The following is a 21,029-nucleotide window of genomic DNA, read 5'->3' as shown; positions in this document are numbered from 1 at the left end:
TACATTGATTTTATATACCAGAACTTCTTTTGTAAGCTGACCTGAACTTCAAAACTGTATGATTATTTTCTGGTTGCTCTTTTATGGAATACAACACCAGCACCTCCTGCCATAATATACCAGAACTTCCATTGTAATCTTACTTGAACTTCATAGTCTGTATTTTTCATTTTTGTTCTTGCTTGCACTTTGCATGCAATACATCACCATCACATCACTTCCTCTCATAATATACCAGGACTTCTGCAGTAATATTACTTGAACTTCACGATGTATATTTTTTCATTTTATTACTGCTTGCTCTTTCATGCAATACATCACAAGCACCTCCTCTCATACTATACTAGGACTTCTGCGGTAATATTACTTGAACTTCTAGTGCATAATTTCTGTGAAACTTCAACAATGGAAGTTCAAGTAAGCTTCTCCTAAAATACTGTTTCAAAAGTAGAATAACATTATGCACATTGACATGACATAAGCTTGCTTTGTTTAACTGACCTAGTCTAACTGTTCATGAGCCTTGCGCTCCTCCTATGCTTTGGTGGTAGTGGTTTTTTCTTGACATGTACCACTTCCTCTTCATCATCCTCTTTCTCTTCCTCTGCATCATCGTCTTCTTCTTCCTCTTCATCGTCCTCTTCCTCTTCATGTTCATCGTCCTCTTCCTCTTCCTCTTCATCTTCCTCTTCTTCGATGGTGTCTTCATCTTCGTCTTCCTCTTCCTCTTCATCTTCCACCACTATCTTGTTGCTGGCTCTAGGTTTTGCTTTCTGTTTCTTATCTAGCTTTTTGTTTGTCTTTTGAGCATCTGTGTGCTTCGGGCATGTTCTTGCATTATGTGGTTCATACTCCTTGCATACGCTATAAATTCTGCTGCTTGCTTTCTGTGGGTGTGGTCCCTTCTTTTGTTCTATAACTTTGGGCTGTTGTTTTCGAGGTTTGGGTTGCCTGACCTCCTCGGCATTGTTTCTTTCCAAGAGTGTTGGCCAGGTCAGCTTGTTGTGTCCCGCAACCTAGTTGCACACACTACATTTCATGTGTCCAAGTGGCACTCTGCTCTCATCGAGCACGACGACTCTTCCTGCAGGTGGTGCCTTTATTTTAGCTCTCTTGTCACTTTTCTTTGTTGCAGAAATTTTCTTCCTACCCTTTGTTTCGGAATACAGCGGTAGTTTCATCGTCTCTTGCTGTCGCTGCTCCATTGATTGGCCAACACCCTGCTTGCATTGGTTGGCTTCAGCGGCGGTGTTGAGCATTTCAGCTGCATAATAATGAAGGTCATCTTCAATTTCAGCATCCTCTTCAGCCATCCTTTCGTCAGCATCTGCTTGAATTGCTGAATGTATTGCATCAAGCTCTTCCACGAGCCTCTTGAGGACATAGTAGGCTCTGTCATATTGTTGGTCACATCTCATCGCTTTCTTGTTAGCCATCAAATTTAGCTGTAGCAAGATGTCTTGCTTCGATAGTCTTGAGCTGCCATCCGATGCAGTTGTGTTGTAGTCCCTTGTATCAAAGGTTGGTTGTGATTTTGCAGTCTTTGTGTATCGTTTGAGGATATACTTGTTTGGAAATTTGTCAGGCTTCAGGTAGTCCAGTATGTTCATGATGTGAAGGCAGAACAGACCTGCATTTTGTGTTGAATGCAAAATACATAGTTTGTGAGCCAACAATGAGTTTCATATATTTTGATATGATACTACTAGTTTAGCTATTTAATGAGTTTGTTTTTCTGCTCACCTGTGTGTGTCCAAAGCTTGTATTCACACTCGTATATTTCATTCTCTGGGTCAGCTACAACCTGGAATTCATGCTTTGACCAGGAAAATCTGTCTTCATCATCATGGCCAGGCTTGTTGTGGTAGTACACAAGGTACTTAGTGTGCTCTATTGTACGCTTTGTGCGAAATAGCGTGGCTTTTCTCATCCTATTCCCCATCTCGATGTACACGGCTCTCGTGTACTTGATAGACATGTCTTCCTCGTAGCCGTAAGTTGTTTTTGTCACAGGATTGGTCTGCACATGTCAAAAAGTAAGATATTAGTCGAAGCAGAGTCATGGGTTTTATTTTTTAAAATTCAAAGTGCACATGTTGAAGGAAAACAGAACATGATGGGAGTGTTTTTTGTCATCATATCATGCTGGTCATTGTTTGCTCATTTTCCTTCTACATCCGAGTTTGTATGCAAGCATTGACCCGCCTAGCAAACTTGTGTAGGTTCCGGGTCCCCTTGACAAACACTTTCTTGAGCACGTGGTTCATGCTCTCGCTTCATTATGTGGAAGTCATTCTAGCACAGAAAATGTTCTTGTAATATGCTGAAATCCACATCTTCCTATCACTCCATAGCTACATCATCATCTGGTCGTTCTCCAGGTTGTACTTGTGTACAAGTTCAGCCCAGGCATCTTCAAACTCCGTTGGCATCAGCGGCCAGTTTAATATAGTTGTGAACTCCTCTTTGAATGTTTTATACTTTTTGTACAGCAACGCGAGGTATTCCGTGTACTTCTTCATGATGTGCCAACGGCATAGCTTGTGGATGGTGTTTGGAAATGATTGTGGTATAGCTTACGCCATCGATGGGCACTGGTCTGCATGAATTAAAAAAATGAAACTTGATACTTTTTTGCACTGATGGTGACCTTATGTTGTGCAGGTACTTAAACTTCACATCTAGCAGTATGGCTATCTAAGAATGTCACATGTATTTTTTCTTACAGCAGTGTTGCTGAACTTCTGTGGTACCAGTGCTTGAACTTCACAGGTAGCATTAGGACTAACTAGTAGTGTCACACTCAAATTTCTTCTTAAAGTAGTGTTGTTGAACTTCTGTGGTACCAGTGCTTGAACTTTACATAAATAACTATATTTTTCTGAACATGTTACATATATTTTTTTCTTACAGCTTTTGTCCTTGAACTTCTGTGATTCCTGTATTTGAACTTCACATTCATAACTAATTTTTTTCTAAATATGTGACAGATAATTTTGCTTTCTGTGCTAATAGTGGTTGAACTACTTGCTTTACATTATTTTTCAGATAAAACCAATGTACCCAATACAGACCCATAGACTGAAAAAGATGATAAAACTTGAAGAGTTTTTTTTTGAACTCACCTGTTAGAATGCAAGTTGGGTGTTTGTTGTTCATGCACTGTACAAATGTATCGAACAACCACTTGAATGATTTTGCATCTTTGTCTCTGATAAGGGCAACAGCAAATATCGTTGACTGCAAGTGATGGTTTGTTCCAACAAACACTCCCAGAGGCATATGAAATCTGTTGGTCTTGTATGTTTTGTCAAATGTTACGCAATCGCCAAAGTCTTGATAGGCTCCTCGGCAGCTTGCATTGGACCAGAAAATGTTTTTAATTGACTTGTCCCGTCTACTTGTATGTCATAGAAAAACTCATCATTGATTACCTTCATGTCTTTGAAGAATGAAACAAGTTTCAGCACATCATCCAAATCATCTTTCCTTGCATTCATGGCTTTCCTGCAAATTACATGCAAACATGCATTTGTTATTTTTTTTCTTTCAAAGGGTTGTGACCTAGGATGCTATTTACATTTTCAGTATGTGGATGTTTGAATACTTACTGGTTTAGTAGGTCTTGTCCGGTCATGCTTAGGAAGTAGCTTCCATCTTCATTTTTAGATAGCATGGACATGATTGTTGTGTGCTTGACATCATGGTACTGCAGGAGCTTTACGTACTCCAAAATAGTGGGGTCATAATTATTGTGTGAGTGCAAGAATACCAGCATGTCATCAGTTTGCATGAGTTGGTGATTATGATTGTACTCAATGTCCACGGCCACGCATGTTTTATCCTCCTGCACCTTCACCCTCATTCTTGCATTGCAGCCTGTCCTCTGCGATGTTTTGTTTCGCTTACTGTTAGCCTCTGAAACAGAAGATGTGTGTATCTCTTGGAATGCGCAAACAAAATACTTGTGGATGTCATCCCCCCCCCCCCGTCTTCCTGATTCCAAAACCAGCGTGTCTGGCGTATCTATTATAAAATTCACTTGCTTTCTCTACATCTTGGAATCGCATCTTTAGTCTTGGTATTAGATAATCTGGGAGATCCGGCGTCTGCGAAAAAAGAAAAAATAATCCAAACAACACGTTAAAATGATGTTTATGAACTTGTTATCCTCGACGGAGTACAAAATTTGCAGATAATATTAGATGCGCATATAAATATTTTTGTTTTCACTTACGTGCGTGTATGATCGCAACTCCATCGGAGTCTACTGGTGTCCCTCTGGGATGGGGCACGGCGGAGTAATCATAGCAGGATGTAGGAGTGGATCACGAGGAGGAAGGAGGGCTGAAGATGGCCTCTCTCTTGTTTGTGTCCTTTTTGCTTGAGGTGGTTGCGGAGGCATTGTGATCCTGGTCTTGGTTTGCTCTCTTGTTTTGTGAAGCAATCCATGTACCTTATGTCCCGTACAATTCTAACTTGTAGCAGTAGCAGCAGGATCCAACGGTGGTAGTGTGCAGAGCACTCTCCTCCGTGTGTGTTGAAAGTGCGTTATATCGACTAGAGGGGGGGTGAATAGGCGATTTTTATGGAAGTCTTCAAAACGTGGGAGTTATGAAGACAAACGATAGAAATAAACCTAATACCCTGCAGCGGAAGGTAGACTACACTAGGCAAGCCATAGTCAAGTATTCAATAGAGTGAAAGCACAATGACTAATAGCAGCAATGTAGTAAGGATCAGGTAGGAAGATATTGTGAAGCCAGACAGAACACGCAGTCACTCAGTGAAGACAAAAGATAGTGCAAACATACAATGACTTCAAAAGGAGTAACAGTAAGTAAAGGGAAGGGAAGATGAAACCATTGACTCGCTGAAGACAATGATTTGTTAGACCAGTTCCAGTTGCTGTGACAACTGTACGTCTGGTTGGGTGGCTAGGTATTTAAACCTTAGGACACACAGTCCCGGACACCCAGTCCTGAACACGCAGCTCAGGACACCCAGTCCTCACCGTATTCCCCTTGAGCTAAGGTCACACAGACCTCGCCCAATCACTCTGGTAAGTCTTCAAGGTAGACTCCCAAACCTTCACAGACTTCGTTCACCGGCAATCCACAATGTCTCTTGGATGCTCAGAACGCGACGCCTAACCGGCTGGAGGATGCACAGTCCTCAAGTGTAATAAGTCTTCAGATCACACAGACAAGAAGACTTAAGTGATGCCCAATTCTCTTTGGCTCTGGGTGGTTAGGGCTTTATCCTCGCAAGGAATTCTCTCTCAAAGGCTTCGAGGTGGGTTGCTCTCAAACGACAAAAGCCGTACTCTCAATCTGAGCAGCCAACCGTTTATGGTTGTAGGGGGTGGGCTATTTATAGCCACTTGGCAACCCGACCTGATTTGTCCGAAATGACCCTGGGTCACTAAGGAACTGACACGTGTTCCAACAATCAGATTTCAAACTCACACGGCAACTTTACTTGGGCTGCAAGCAAAGCTGACTTGTCCGACTCTGGACAAGATTCGCTCTCATAGTCTTCACTCGAAGACATAGGTTTTGGTTAGGCATCACTTCAGTCATTCTGACTGGTTCTCTTGGACCCCACTTAACAGTACGGTGGTTCCTATGACTCAACACAAAAGAAGGAGAACTACGAAAGATCTAAGTCTTCGAGCTCCATAGGCTTCATGTGGTGTCTTCTCTTGTCATAGTCTTCAATGTGAATATCTTCATATACCACCTTTGACTTCAATGTCTTCATACATTTTTAGGGGTCATCTCTGGTAGGAAAACCGAATCAATGAGGGACTTCTACCTGTGTTATCCTGCAATTCTCACAAACACATTAGTCCCTCAACTAGGTTTGTCGTCAATACTCCAAAACCAACTAGGGGTGGCACTAGATGCACTTACAATCTCCTCCTTTTTGGTGATTGATGACAAACTAGTTGAAGTTTTCAACGGGGAATATAATCTGTGAAATTGTAAAGGATAAGGAATTGTCTTCATAAGTTGCAAGGGCTCCCCCTGAAGATGTGCATATAAGTAATTTGCTTTTGGAATGCAAATGCACATGGCAGGTTGTACTTGTGGAGATCCACTTCAACTTATGATGACAATCCACTATGCATGTGAAAGTATATGAAGATAATGACATGCATAATGGAAAATGGACGTCTGCAGAATGATCTAAGTGCGGAATTTATCGTCGCACATGCGGAATTTATCATCGCAAAACAAGGTGGCAGATAAGTAGCAGACGACCATCGAGTTTAAGTGTTACAACTCAAAGAACCAAATGTAGCAAAACGAGAGTTGTAAGCACGAAGCAAAATATAAAGCACCCGCCCATATGGACCCGCTTGAAGACTATCAACCTCATATGCTTCTCCCCCTTTTGTCAGTGAGGACCAAAAAGGTTTGAAGACATAGAGCATCTACTCGTTCCCATGAGGAGTAGGTGAAGCAGCAGGGTCGTTGGTGGTGTTTGGCGGTGCTGAAGAGCTTGGAGCAGAGTTGAAGCGTGCTGAAGGAGGTGTCGGTGAAGTAGCATCGTCTTCATCCTCGATAACTCTGGCAGTCACAGTTGCAGCAGAGGAAGAGAACTCAAAGTCTTCAAGGGATGGAGTTCCTCGCAGCACAGCCCTTCGAGGAGGTGTGGAGTCAAACTTGAATCGCTCAGTGAAGCCATCCTCTTGAAGATCAGCTTCAGAACACATCATCATGAGCCCTTTCCATGTGTGGCGACGGGTTTCATGGGCAACGAAAGCATTCTTGGTGGCAAGATTGCGAATGCGATTAACATCCACCAAGAGGCTTTTCATCTGACGCTTCAGCCAGTCATGATGCCTATCCTATTTCTGATGAAGAGCCACAAGAAGCTCTCGGTCGTTGAGAACACGAGTGCGCTTCTTGGGTCTTGGAGCAGTTGTACTATCAGTGGCTTCAGTAGACGCAGGGTGTGGTGCACGTGTAGTGCCAGCCAAAGGATACACCCGAGTGACTGCTTCAACTCCTTCAATGTTCTGTGAGAAACTCTGATGCTCTGCATTTTGAAGACTTAGAGGTTCCTTTGCAGGCTCAGGATAGATGGCTTCAATAGAGATATCCACATCAGGCAGAAAAATCCTATGATTGCGAGCAGATGGCTGATATGAGATATCGGAGTGAAGTTTAATTAGCTGCATTACCCATGGGGCATAGAATTTCAAGCCAAACAGATCAGAGCCTGATGCAGCAAGTTGGCGGATGAATAAGTCCTGTGCATTGAAGCATTTTCCATGAAGAATATAGAAGACCAAAGTCTTCATTGCACCCTCAAGCTTGGCATTTGGAGAGTGCCCTTTGATGGGCCAGAGAGTTCGCCTGATGATGTGATAGATGGTTCTTGGCAGATACTCAAGGTCTTCAACGAAGAACTCTGTTGGATAAGCAGCATCTTGGGGCAATGGCTTCATCATGCTGAGCATCTGACTCATATCAGGTTCCGGCCTCTTAAAGATGCTCTCAATAGCTTCACTATGCAGCTGACAGCCATGCTCGTAGAGATCGCCAGGAGTGGGCAAACCAGTGAGCTCAATGATGTCAAATGCATTGGCTTCGTGATGAACGTTTCCGGTCATCCACTCCAGGACCCAAGTCTTCGGATCTCTGCTGTACCCACGGATGTGAAGTGTGGCATAGAATTGGAGCAGCAGCTCTTCATTCCAATGCTCTTGGTCAGTAACGAACGGTAGCAGTCCAACTTCCTTGAAGCAATCCAAAGCTTCTTCCAGAATGGGCAGACCAGCTATGGCTTCAATGTCAAGGCGCTTGTGTGGGAAGATGCGACCTTGGTTGTAAAGAATGCATGAGTATTAGCTTCGCTGAGGATAGCTCCAGAACCGATCAGATGATATCCTTTCCCTTGAGTAGGGGTTCCTGGAGCTATCAAAGAATGTGTTGTCTGCCCTGAAGCCATTGATATTGAAGGAGCTAGGTGCTGATGCAAGACCTGGGAACCTTGGCAATCTTGGGATTGGCTTCTGTACCTGAGGCATGTGCTCAACATGATAGTCGAACTGGGGACCGGCAGCAGACTCAGGAACAGAAGTGACGGGATCAGTGGCTTCGCTGTCTTCTTCTTCCGTTGAGGAGGGCTCCACATTAGCTTCATTGGTGGTTGTGGCAGCCGCAAGATTTTCAAGCACGTTCTCCTTGAGAACTGCTTCTTGGTGGGACAGTGGAGTGGCAACTTGTGGGACCTCATCTTCCGCGGCTGATGCAGCCGGATTGTCTTCAGCAGAGACTTGAGGCCTTGGACCTTTGCGAAGCCTGCGCAACGCAGGCGACGCCTGTGGAGTTGGAGTTGGCTGGGCCTCAAAGTCTTCTTCCTCTTGTGGCCGATCCGCCCATGAAGCATCCTGTGCAATTGGCGTCAGTGGACGACCAATGCTGATGAGTTCGCTGTTCTGAGGAAGGACTGCACCATCTTCTACATGGTCATGTTGACCAATGTCTTCAGCAGCGATGGGATCACCTGCTGGAAAGTCTTCAGCTTCATGAGCCTCTGTGGAATCAGGCTCATGGATAGTCAGTTGGCATTCAGCTTCAGGATAGACCATAGAAATGGGTTCAACTATCAAGGGCTCTGTGGGAGCAGCCCGATCTTTCTTGGTCTTCCTCTTCTTCTTGGAGGGGGCAGTTGGAGAGGCTTTAGAATGTTTCCTCTTCCTGGCTTCAGCCTTAGCAGTCCTTGGTGCATCAGGTTCAGTCGTAGAAGGCTTCTTCTTCTTCTTTGCGGCCATCCTGGGGTTGATGCCAGGACGCCCAAGGGCCTTGCGCTTCTCAGCCTCATTGTAGGCTTGCACACATCTGTCAGCCAGAGTCTTCATGTGCTCACGCGAACCCTGAGCTTCTGCACGTTTCTTTACAAAGGCTTCCTTGAGCTTGTGCATCATACTCTTGAAGTTCTTTACTTCCTGCACACTGAGCTTGGCCATATGCTTCTTGAACTGAGCCTTTTCATAGTCAATCTTTTGCTTCAGTTCAACAATGCACTGGGCAATAGCGAGTTCTGAAGAAATGGCGCCTTGGAAGGCGACACTGAGGCCAATTGGTAGCTGCAGATCTTCAAAGGTGATGTTTGGTGTGTCAAACCACTCGTCAATGAAGTTGTGGATGATGGTCACATCAAAGAGAGGCAGATCATTGAAGATTTCTGCTTCTTCTTTGCTCTTGATGAGTTGCTCAAGAGCGTCATCTGCTAGATCTTCATCACTTGACAGATCAATGTCATCATTGCGCAGAATGGCAGCAGCAGTTAGCTCTTGTCCGGTGTGAGGCAGAGGCGTCTTGACCTTCTGGGGCTTGGAGATGCGAGATAAGTCTTCGGACTGCACACTGTCTTCAGGAGGTGGAGTTGCCAGTGGCTTCGCCCGTGAGATTTTTGGTGAAGGGGCAGGCTTTGAAGCTTTAGGCTTCTTCAGCTTCTTTGTCTTCGGCGCTGCAGGCGCTTCATCTGATTCAGCGTCAGCTGCAGGCTCATTCACTGCAATCCCTTGAACTAAGATGCGGGTGATGAGGCCTTCAAGGTTAGAAAGGACTGATGACATTGGGTTCTGCATGTCGTGTGCCATCTGCCCTTGGTGCTAAGGGACCAGGGTTGAAGTCTACCCCCAAATTCTTCTTGTTCTGCTTCGCTGAGTTCTGGGCAAACTGGAAGTTGCGCTTGAACAGATTGTCGTCACGACACCATAGTAGTGACGATGGGTGTGCATCAGCAGGCTGTGGCCCATGGACCATGCAGGGATAGAAGCCTTATGCAATGGCTTCATCTCTGGACCTGGGTAGAAGATTCTTGTATAGGATGTCTCCCCACGGTCTCTTGATGGAATTTTTCTCAGCATATTCCTGGGTTACGAATCGGTATTTGAACCATTGTTCTGCCCAATATCTTTGAATCCATTGGATTCGGGTCTTGCGCTGATGGTAATCCTCTTCAGGATCTGTCTTGTACAGTTCTGAGAGTTCATCTGGCAGATCTCTGGATGTTTCTCCATGATGCTTTCTGCCACCCTTCCTTGCTGCTTTCTCTGAAGCCATAAACTTTAACTTGAAAGGCTTCAACACGTTCAAAGGCTTCAAAGGTTTTCGCTTGCTGGACCAACAGGAACTGGCTTCGGGAGAATTAATGTGATGCTGTAAGAATTCTACAAATGAATGCAGACTATGAGAACCAAAGGATTCTCCCACGGACATGTACCTGTGACAGCATTAAGGTGCAAGGGAAGGGGAAGAGGTCATATGCATTCTCAGAAGATTTTGAAGATAAATCAGTTTAGAAGACATTGACCTCATCGTGCGAAGACATTCACTCATAGATAAGGAGTTGGTTCCAGATTTGTACGAATCCATAGATCAGTACAAGTGAGGAATCTAACTACTTTGTGAAGCATAAGTGAATATACTAGGCATGTTATGAGATGCAGTATGAGAGAGATCTAACTTGTGTGAATAGAAACTGCTTGTGGTAGAAAGTGACAAATCCATAGGATCAACGGTGCTGTAAAAAGGAAGTTTTATTTACCACACTAAGAACTGCTAGACGAAGTGGAAGATGAGGCCGAGCAGTTCGATCTTCCGTGCCCTAACTTGGCGACGGAGGACACCTACGGTGACGGCGGAGAGGACGATGTCTGCGGTCGGCGTGAAGACAGCGTCGGAGAGGTTGCGGCAGCGAAGCGCTTCGTCGCCGGCGTCGTCGAGGGCTAGCGGTGGCGCTAGGGTTCGTGCGAGAGTGGAAGAAGAGATAATGACCGCTGTGAAGTGTGTATTTATAGGTACATGGGCGGCACTGCGCTATTACACAGGTGCCCCTGGCGATTCGCGTCTGAGGAACACGTGGCCATTATGCGGAATTTTGGGGTTTGTTCCACGTCCCACGCACGCCTTGATTGTCGGGTGGTCGTTCCTACTTCTCCGGGTTTCATGTGGAGGAATGAGCATTGAAAACGGACTTAATGGTTGTCTCTGTATCTTCTGCTGACAAGGACACAGAGAAGACATTCGACAGTTTCAATAGAATGCATATGATTTGGAGAGATAGAATTTGAGATAGAAAGCATAGAGAGGTTAGGGTCCGATCACATTCACTTAGTTCAAAAGATTCAACAATGAAGATATAGCTATAAGTGAATGCTGTAGAGAACAGAACACTAATATATATATATATATATATATATATATATATATATATATATATATATATAATCAACATAGTGAAGATAATCATGAAGATATGTTGAGATCGAAGCCAAACCAAATGTGAAGACATTGCAAGGTAACGCCATGAGTGAAACACTTCAAAATAGAACATTTGGTGGTGGCGTTACCCATCGTATAGGAAGTATTAGACCCAGACACGGTGCACAATTATCGTGGCGCTCTGAAATCAAATTCCACATTAATGTATTCACACTTAGAATGTATGTCTTCATTGATTGAAGATATACTTCGCTTCGTGTGTTGCACATCTAAGTCATCAATATGCATTAGGTTAGGATGTGTGCCTGATCACAGGGCATTTGAGGATTCCAGGATATTTAGCTCACACCGTAACTTGCAAAATCTCTTCTCATCCAAGGGCTTGGTGAAGATATCTGCCAATTGCTCTTCAGTGTTGACGTGTATGATATCAATATCTTCCTTCACAACATGATCTCTGAGAAAGTGATGACGAATTTCAATGTGCTTTGTCTTCGAGTGCTGAACTGGGTTGTTGGCGATCTTGATGGCGCTTCCGTTGTCACAGTAAAGTGGCACTTGCTTCAGATGAATGCCATAGTCCTTGAGTGTTTGCTTCATCCACAGAAGCTGAGCGCAGCAAGATCCAGCAGCAATGTATTCAGATTCAGCAGTGGAGAGAGATACACAGTTCTGCTTCTTTGAAGACCAACATACAAGTGATCGTCCCAGAAAGTGACATGTGCCTGATGTAGACTTGCGATCAACTTTGTCACCAGCATAATCAGCATCCGAGAATCCAACCAGATCAAACTCTGAGCCCTTTGGATACCATAATCCTAGAGTCGGGGCGTGAGCCAAATATCGAAGAATTCGCTTCACAGCTAAGTGATGCGACTCCTTTGGTGCCGCTTGAAATCGAGCACACATGCAAACACTAAGCATAATATCTGGCCTAGATGCACATAGATAAAGTAAAGAACCAATCATGGAGCGGTATACCTTTTGATCGAACTCTTTACCATTGTCGTCGGGCCCAGATGATGTTTGGCTGGCATTGGTGTTGTGAAGCCTTTGCAGTCTTGCATACCAAACTTCTTCAGGCAATCTTTGAGATACTTCTCTTGGGATATGAAGATGTCGTTGCGTTGTTGTCGTATTTGAAGACCGAGGAAGAACTTTAGCTCCCCCATCATGGACATCTGATATTGCTCTTGCATCATATATCCAAACTCTTCACTGTACTTCTGATTGGTGCAGCCGAAGATAATGTCATCCACATATGTTTGGCACACAAACAGTTCACCATCATATGTCTTCATGAAGAGAGTGGGGTCTAGGGGACCAGGTATGAAGCCTTTGCTCTTCAGGAAGTATTTGAGTGTGTCATACCAGGCCCGAGGGGCTTGTTTGAGGCCATACAGTGCCTTGTTGAGCTTGTATACCATGTCAAGATGTTTTGGATCTTCAAAGCCAGGCGGTTGTGCAACATACACTTCTTCTTCAATCTTGCCATTGAGAAAAGCACTCTTCACATCCATTTGATATAGAAGTATGTTATGATGATTTGCATAGGCCAGCAGTATGCGTATGGCTTCAAGTCTAGCCACATGAGCAAATGTTTCATCGAAGTCAATGCCTTCCACTTGAGTATATCCTTGAGCAACGAGACGAGCTTTGTTTCTGACAACTTGACCATGCTCATCTTGCTTGTTGCGGTATATCCATTTGGGGCCTATTATATTGTGCTTCCGTGGATCAGGACGCTTAACTAGTTCCCATACATTATTCAGCTCAAACTGTTGAAGCTCTTCTTGCATAGCTTGAATCCATTCAGGTTCCATGAAGGCTTCTTCAACTTTCTTGGGTTCTGTTATTGAGACGAATGCGAAGTGCCCACAGAAATTTGCTAGCTGAGTTGCCCTTGAATGAGTGAGTGGACCGGGTGCATTGATGCTATCAATTATTCTTTCAATCTGCACTTCATTGGCAACGCGAGGATGTACAGGGCGAAGATTTTGCTCTTGCTGATCATTGTCGTTGTTAGAAGGAATGTCTTCAGGATGAGCATTGTCTTCATGTTGATCAGGTGCTGAGATGATAAGTTCTTATTCGGGATGAGCTTCAGAAGGTATAATTTCTCCAGTTCCCATTAGCTTGATTGATTCACTAGATGGAACTTCATCTAGCACATTTGGCAGTTGCTCTCTTTGTGAACCGTTGGTCTCATCGAACCGCACATCCACTGTTTCAACCACTTTGTAATGAAAGAGATTGAAGACTCTGTAGGAGTGTGAATCCTTTCCATATCCAAGCATAAAACCCTCATGTGCTTTTGGTGCAAACTTTGAGGTGTGATGTGGGTCCTTGATCCAGCACCTTGAGCCAAATACTCTGAAGTAACTGACATTTGGCTTCTTGCCAGTAAGGAGCTCATAAGATGTCTTGTTCAGAAGCTTGTGAAGATAAACACGATTGATTGTATGGCATGCAGTATCAATGGCTTCAGGCTAGAATTTTCTTGGGGTCTTGTATTCATCTAGCATCGTTCTGGCCATCTCAATGAGTGTTCTGTTCTTGCATTCGACGATGCCATTCTGCTGTGGCGTGTACGGGGCTGAGAATTCATGTGTGATGCCCAAGGTATCAAGATATGTATCAAGGCCAGTGTTCTTGAATTCAGTGCCATTGTCACTTCTGATGTGCTTTATCTTGGCGCCATAATTGTTCATAGCTCGATTTGCGAAGCGTCTGAAGACATCATGCACTTCAGTCTTGTAAAGGATTATGTGCACCCAAGTGTATCTAGAATAATCATCAACAATAACGAAGCCATAGAGGCAAGCAGTAGTAGTAAGAGTTGAGTAATGAGTGGGACCAAAAAGATCCATGTGAAGCAGTTCGAAGGGTCGAGTAGTGGTCATGATTGTCTTCGAGGCATGTTTGGCCCTCGTCATCTTCCCTACTTCACAGGCACCACATAAGTGATCTTTCTTGAACTTGACACCCTCGATGCCTATGACATGCTTCTTATTTGCCAGGGTGTGGAGGTTCCTCATGCCAGCATGCCCAAGCCTCCGATGCCAGAGCCAGCATTCTGAAGCTTTTGCTAGAAGACATACGGCAAGCTGTGGTCCTGCTGAGAAATCTACTACATACAGATCATCTTTTCGATACCCTTCAAACACTAGAGACTTGTCAGATTCCATTAGTACAAGGCAACGATATTTTCCAAATATTACGATCATGTTCAAATCGCAAAGCATTGAGACAGACATTAAGTTGAAGCCAAGGGATTCAACAAGCATGACTTTATCCATGTGTTGATCCCTTGAGATTGCAACTCTACCTAGACCCAATACCTTACTTTTACCAGTGTCAGCAAATGTGATGTGGCTCTTGTCGGATGGACGTAAGGTTGAGTCCATAAGAAGACTTCTTTTGCCAGTCATGTGATTTGTACACCCACTATCAATAATCCATTCTGAAGACGCTGATGTCGTACCCTACAGTGCAGTTAGGGGGATAGGCTTCACCAAGAGCATTGTGAAGCAAAAACATTTGACGAACCAATGGGTTATGAAAGCTTAGATCCAGATTAGGACTAATAGGGAGAGTAGCAAGCGATTCAGGAACAAAGTACATAGTAAGACCATTCGGGCATTTGATCTTGCGCCCTACAAGATGTTTAAGGTCCCCAGCAATGGTGTCAGACGATTTTGGTTTTCTGCTGGAGACCTTTCCCTGCAAAAGAGAGTTAAGCTTTCTTAGCCACCCACATATTCAAGGGTGGCTGAGAAGCAATAAGTCTAAGTGCAGCATATGAGAATTTTGGCTTTGGAGCCCTAGCAAACAGTCTTGCAGGCGGACAATAGTACTCATAAGAATAAGCCGAATAGTTCTTGGTCTTATGAACATGGCGGTTTGATGAACCGCTCTCATATTCATATGCCTGAGTATGATTTCCCTGCAAAACATTTGCGTTAGTGCGACTCAGGTGAGTCCTCTATCTGTATGAAGCCTTTGGACCGTATGAAGCCTTTGGTCTGAGGTTTGTCTTCTTCACGTGAGGTGTCATGATGACATTCACAGGAAGATTCTCCAGACACCTTTTTGGAACCCAGATCTTCTTCATAGGCGGTCCATTCCTGCAGTTAGTGCCAATGTACCTGGCAAACACTTCACCATTCTGATTCTTAAACAGTATATAGTTTGCATCAAAGGATTCATCAATGATAATGGGGTTAGCATAAGTGAAGCCAGATAGATTGGATGGGTCTGCTGAAGGTTCCTTTGCAGCAACCCACATGGTTTTGGGGTACTGCTCAGGTTTCCAGTAAGAGCCATCAGCATTCATTTTCCTTACGAACCCAACACCCTCTTTCCTCGGGTTTCGGTTCAGTATGTGCTTTTTGAGGACATCACATAGTGTCTGATGCCCTTTAAGACTTTTGTACATCCCTGTTTCAAGCAATGTCTTCAACCTAGCATTCTCATCAGCAATAGCAGTGGTATCGTCAGCAAAGGGGTTAGTTACCACATCAACAGTTGAAGATATTGCAACAGTAGTAGCAGTAGAACATTCAGCAATAGAAGTAGCATTATCACGCTCAATGCATTTAAGACATGGTGGTTCAAATCCTTCCTGAGCGGGACTGATCTATTTGGCGTGAAGTGACTCGTTTTCCTTTTGAAGATCTTCATGAACCGCTCTCAATTTCTCAAGATCTTGTTTCCTTTGAAGATAATCATAGGAAAGCTTTTCATGAGTTGTTGAGAGAGTTTCATGATGACTTTCAAGTTCCTGATACTTAACATGAAGATTTTTATGTCTTCAATTAAGGATTCAGATCGAGTCATTTCAGCACCTAACAGATCATCGCTTCTGTCTAACAGTTTTTGAATATGTTCCATAGCTTTCTGTTGTTCAGTTGCAATTTTAGCAAGTGTTTTGTAGCTGGGTTTTGAATCACAATCAGAGTCATCGTCACTAGATGTTTGATAGTGAGTAGTGCATGTGTTTACCTTGGCACCGCGTGCCATGAAGCAGTAGGTAGAAGCGGAGTAGTCCTTGTCATTTGCATCAGTGTCGGTGACGAGGTCATTGTCTTCAGTATTGAAGATGGACTTGGCAACATATGTGGTAGCCAGACTTGCGACGCCTGAATCGGACTCCTCCTCAGACTCCACCTCCGCCTCCTCAGAAGCGGACTCCTCCTCTGAATCCATTTCCTTGCCAACAAACGCATGTGCCTTGCCAGATGAGCTCTTCTTGTGTGATGAAGACTTTGAGGAAGACTTGGAAGAAGACTTTGAGTATTTCTTCTTCTTCTTGTCATCAGAGTCATATTCCTTGCTCTTCTTCTTCTTTTTGTTCTCATTGTCCCACTGTGGACACTCAGAGATGAAGTGGCCAAGTTTCTTGCACTTGTGACATGTTTTCTTCTTGTAGTCATGAGCAGAAGCTTCATCATTCCTTGAGCTTGATCGGGAAGACTTTCTGAGACCTTTCTTCTTGGTGAATTTTTGGAACTTCTTCACAAGCATAGCAAGTTCCCTTCCAATGTCTTCGGGATCATCAGAACTGCTGTCAGATTCTTCTTCAGATAAGGAGATGTTTTTGCCTTCAAGGCACAAGTTCGCCCATAGTTTGGACCGTAGATATCTCTTTTCTCAGAAAGTTGAAACTCATGTGTGTTGAGCCTCTCAAGTATGTTAGATGGATCGAGTGTCTTGAAATCAGGACGTTCTTGAATCATCAGGGCTAGGATGTCAAACTAACTATCAAGTGATCCCAGTAGTGTCTTGACGACTTCATGTTTGGTGATCTCAGTAGCGCCGAGGGCTTGAAGCTCATTTGTGATGTCAGTGAGTCGGTCAAATGTGTGCTGGACATTCTCATTGTCATTTTGCTTGAAGCGGTTGAAGAGGTTGCGAAGGACACTGATTCTCTGATCTCTCTGGGTTGAGATGCCTTCATTGACCTTGGAGAGCCAGTCCCAGACCAGCTTAGATGTCTTCAAAGCACTCACACGGCCATACTGTCCTTTGGTCAGGTGACCACAGATGATATTCTTGGCAGTAGAGTCCAGTTGAACAAATTTCTTAACATCAGCAGCAGTGACACCTTCTCCAGCCTCGGGAACGCCGTTTTCGACGACATACCATAGGTCGACATCAATGGCTTCAAGATGCATGCGCATCTTATTCTTCCAGTAGGGATATTCAGTTCCATCGAAGACGGGGCACGCAGCAGAGACTTTAATTATCCCTGCAGTCGACATAGCTAAAACTCTAGGTGGTTAAACCGAATCACACAGAACAAGGGAGCACCTTGCTTTGATACCAATTGAAAGTGCGTTATATCGACTAGAGGGGGAGTGAATAGGCGATTTTTATGAAAGTCTTCAAAACGTGGGAGTTATGAAGACAAACGATAGAAATAAACCTAATACCCTGCAGCGGAAGGTAGACTACACTAGGAAAGCCATAGTCAAGTATTCAATAGAGTGAAAGCACAATGACTAATAGCAGCAATGTAGTAAGGATCAGGTAGGAAGATATTGTGAAGCCAGACAGAACACGCAGTCACTCAGTGAAGACAAAAGATAGTGCAAACATACAATGACTTCACAAGGAGTAACAGTAAGTAAAGGGAAGGGAAGATGAAACCAGTGACTCGTTGAAGACAATGATTTGTTGGACCAGTTCCAGTTGCTATGACAACTGTACGTCTGGTTGGGGCGGCTAGGTATTTAAACCTTAGGACACACAGTTTCGGACACCCAGTCCTGAACATGCAGCTCAGGACACCCAGTCCTCATCGTATTCCCCTTGAGCTAAGGTCACACAGACCTCGCCCAATCACTCTAGTAAGTCTTCAAGGTAGACTCCCAAACCTTCACAGACTTCGTTCACCGGCAATCCACAATGTCTCTTGGATGCTCAGAATGCAACGCCTAACCGGCTGGAGGATGCACAGTCCTCAAGTGTAATAAGTCTTCAGATCACACAGACAATAAGACTTAAGTGATGCCCAATTCTCTTTGGCTCTGGGTGGTTAGGGCTTTATCCTCGCAAGGAATTCTCTCTCAAAGGCTTCGAGGTGGGTTGCTCTCAAACGACAAAAGCCGTACTCTCAATCTGAGCAGCCAACCGTTTATGGTTGTAGGGGGTGGGCTATTTATAGCCACTTGGCAACCCAACCTGATTTGTCCGAAATGACCCTGGGTCACTAAGGAACTGACACGTGTTCCAACGGTCAAATTTCAAACTCACACGGCAACTTTACTTGGGCTGCAAGCAAAGCTGACTTGTCCGACTCTGGACAAGATTCGCTCTCATAGTCTTCACTCAAAGACATAGGTTTTGGTTAGGCATCACTTCAGTCATTCTGACTGGTTCTCTTGGACCCCACTTAACAGTACGGTGGTTCCTATGACTCAACACAAAAGAAGGAGAACTACGAAAGATCTAAGTCTTCGAGCTCCATAGGCTTCATGTGGTGTCTTCTCTTGTCATAGTCTTCAATGTGAATATCTTCATATACCACCTTTGACTTCAATGTCTTCATACATTTTTAGGGGTCATCTCTGGTAGGAAAACCGAATCAATGAGGGACTTCTACCTGTGTTATCCTGCAATTCTCACAAACACATTAGTCCCTCAACTAGGTTTGTCGTCAATACTCCAAAACCAACTAGGGGTGGCACTAGATGCACTTACATGTGTATTCCTATTGGATTTGTCCTGGGATCCAGTTTAGTTGCTTCTCTTTGGCATTGATGAGGCACACTAGGATAACCTCCAGAGTTACACGCAGGACTTGAGCTAACCCCCTCCTCCATCAGCGTGCTTGGGAGTCTGCTGGTGGATATAAAGAATCCGCGTGGGATTTCCGGCGTCACCCAATTAGGTGGAGGCGCAAAGTTGTGCGGATAGGGTTGCGACCCAGCATCTTGGAAGTCTCCATGTGTTTCGGGTGTCATCCATTTTTGGTTTGGAGCAGGTTGGTAATGTTGTTGGTGCGTTTGAGGTGTGACCCATTGAGGGGGTGGTGCAACGCGTATAGGCTTAGGATTGTGTACTTGCTGCTGGGAACTTCTAAGCTTCTTCATGCGTCTCTCGTCTTGCTGACATAAATGAAAAAATTGTCTATTAGCACACAAGTTACATTTGTCTATACCTTTGTAATTGAACTGAGCATTATTCACAGCCTGAACTTCTATTATAAAAGTGGTGTTCATGTACATATTTTTCCCCTTGGACAGGCATCACACTCTTAACTGAGCTGAGGATCTGCCAATACTTTTGTACCTGAACTGAGCACCCTTCACGGAATGAACCTCACATTCTGTTAATTCTACACTATTTGATTACTTATATGTACCTGAACTGAGCACTCTCCACAACCTGAACTTCTTGTTTTGCATAGGGGAAATACTGTCTACAGTTAAAAAACCTGAACCTTCATGAGTTTGAATGGTTGAACCACTAGTGCATAACAACCTGGCCTTCATGTGATCACATTCATGTTCTATTTTCCTTTTATTTTTTGTACACAACAATTACATACCAACCTAAACTCTAGCACACTAAATAGTTGAACTTCACATGTCTTTTCACATGTGAATGCAGGCAGATTTTCTACTGTTTGTAGCCTGGACTGAGGCTCACAAACTACCTGAACTTCACATGGCTGTAAGTACGCAGATTTTAAAAAAGCTTTTGTATCCTGGACTGATGCTCACACACCACCTGAACTTCATGTGGCTATAAGAAAATAACAAACAGAAGGAAGAAGTTCAACCATACCCTGGCTAGAAGTTCAGCCAACCTTTTTCCAGCAGCTGATAGGCCACCTTGTGAGCAATTTGTCGGAGAGGTAGTAGAGGAACCGCACAACAACCCATGTCTTGCATAGGGCGTGAAGTTCATCTACACGAAGTAAGAAGGTCAGGCAAGGGAAGATTAAAGAAGAAGGCGGCAAGTGGGAGGAAGTTCATGTACCGTTGCTGGATTTGGAGGCGCCGCCGATGCTACCTCCGCCACGGAGTTGCTCCGTTGGCCGCGTCATTCGCCGTAGCTTCCGTCGGGGCCATCATATACTCTGCCAAGGCGTCGGGAGGTGAGGATGGAAGGAGGATGCGGCTTCCGGAAGTCCATGGCGGCTTCGCCGCGTCCAGGCGACGCGGGCTCCCTCGCGCCGGCGTCCTCCGTTGCTCGCTCGCCCGCGCGATGGTCGACCAGGAGGTGGGACGGAGGGGTGGCGGCGGATCCGGTCGACCAAGCTCTGGAGACGGAGGGGAGGCGGTGGATCCGGTCGGCCAGGAGCTGGAGACGAGGGTGGGGGAGGCGACGGATCCGACGAAGATCGGCGCGACCACGGGGGGATGTCGGGGGATCGAGGGGAGGAGGGGGCTGGGGCGGCTCGGGGTCGGGATCAGGATCAGGTGGCCTCGGGATCCAGTGTATCCTGTCGAGGCCGGCGGCAGTTCAGAAGTTCGGGATAGGGGCTGCTGTGATCCAAATAACTATTCTAATCCTGGGATTAGAATAGTGTGTGTGTGTGTGTGTGTGTGTGTATAGAGTAGCACTATTTGATCCCAGGATCAAAATAGTTATTTGGATCACAGTCGGCCCTATAAGGGCCCGACTGGATGTTTTCGAACTCACCGAACCCGTGCACCCATGATCCGTTACCAGACCCGCATCCCCTTGATCCCGTTCCTAGCCCCCACCCCCTCGAACCCGTCCCTAATCCCCCCTAATCCCCCACTCCCTTGATCTGCGGCTACCCTCCCC

The sequence above is a fragment of the Triticum dicoccoides genome, chromosome 2A (genome assembly GCF_002162155.2).
Source record: "Triticum dicoccoides isolate Atlit2015 ecotype Zavitan chromosome 2A, WEW_v2.0, whole genome shotgun sequence".
NCBI classification, from domain to species: Eukaryota; Viridiplantae; Streptophyta; class Magnoliopsida; order Poales; family Poaceae; genus Triticum; species Triticum dicoccoides.
Note: the sequence above shows the minus strand (reverse complement) of the source record.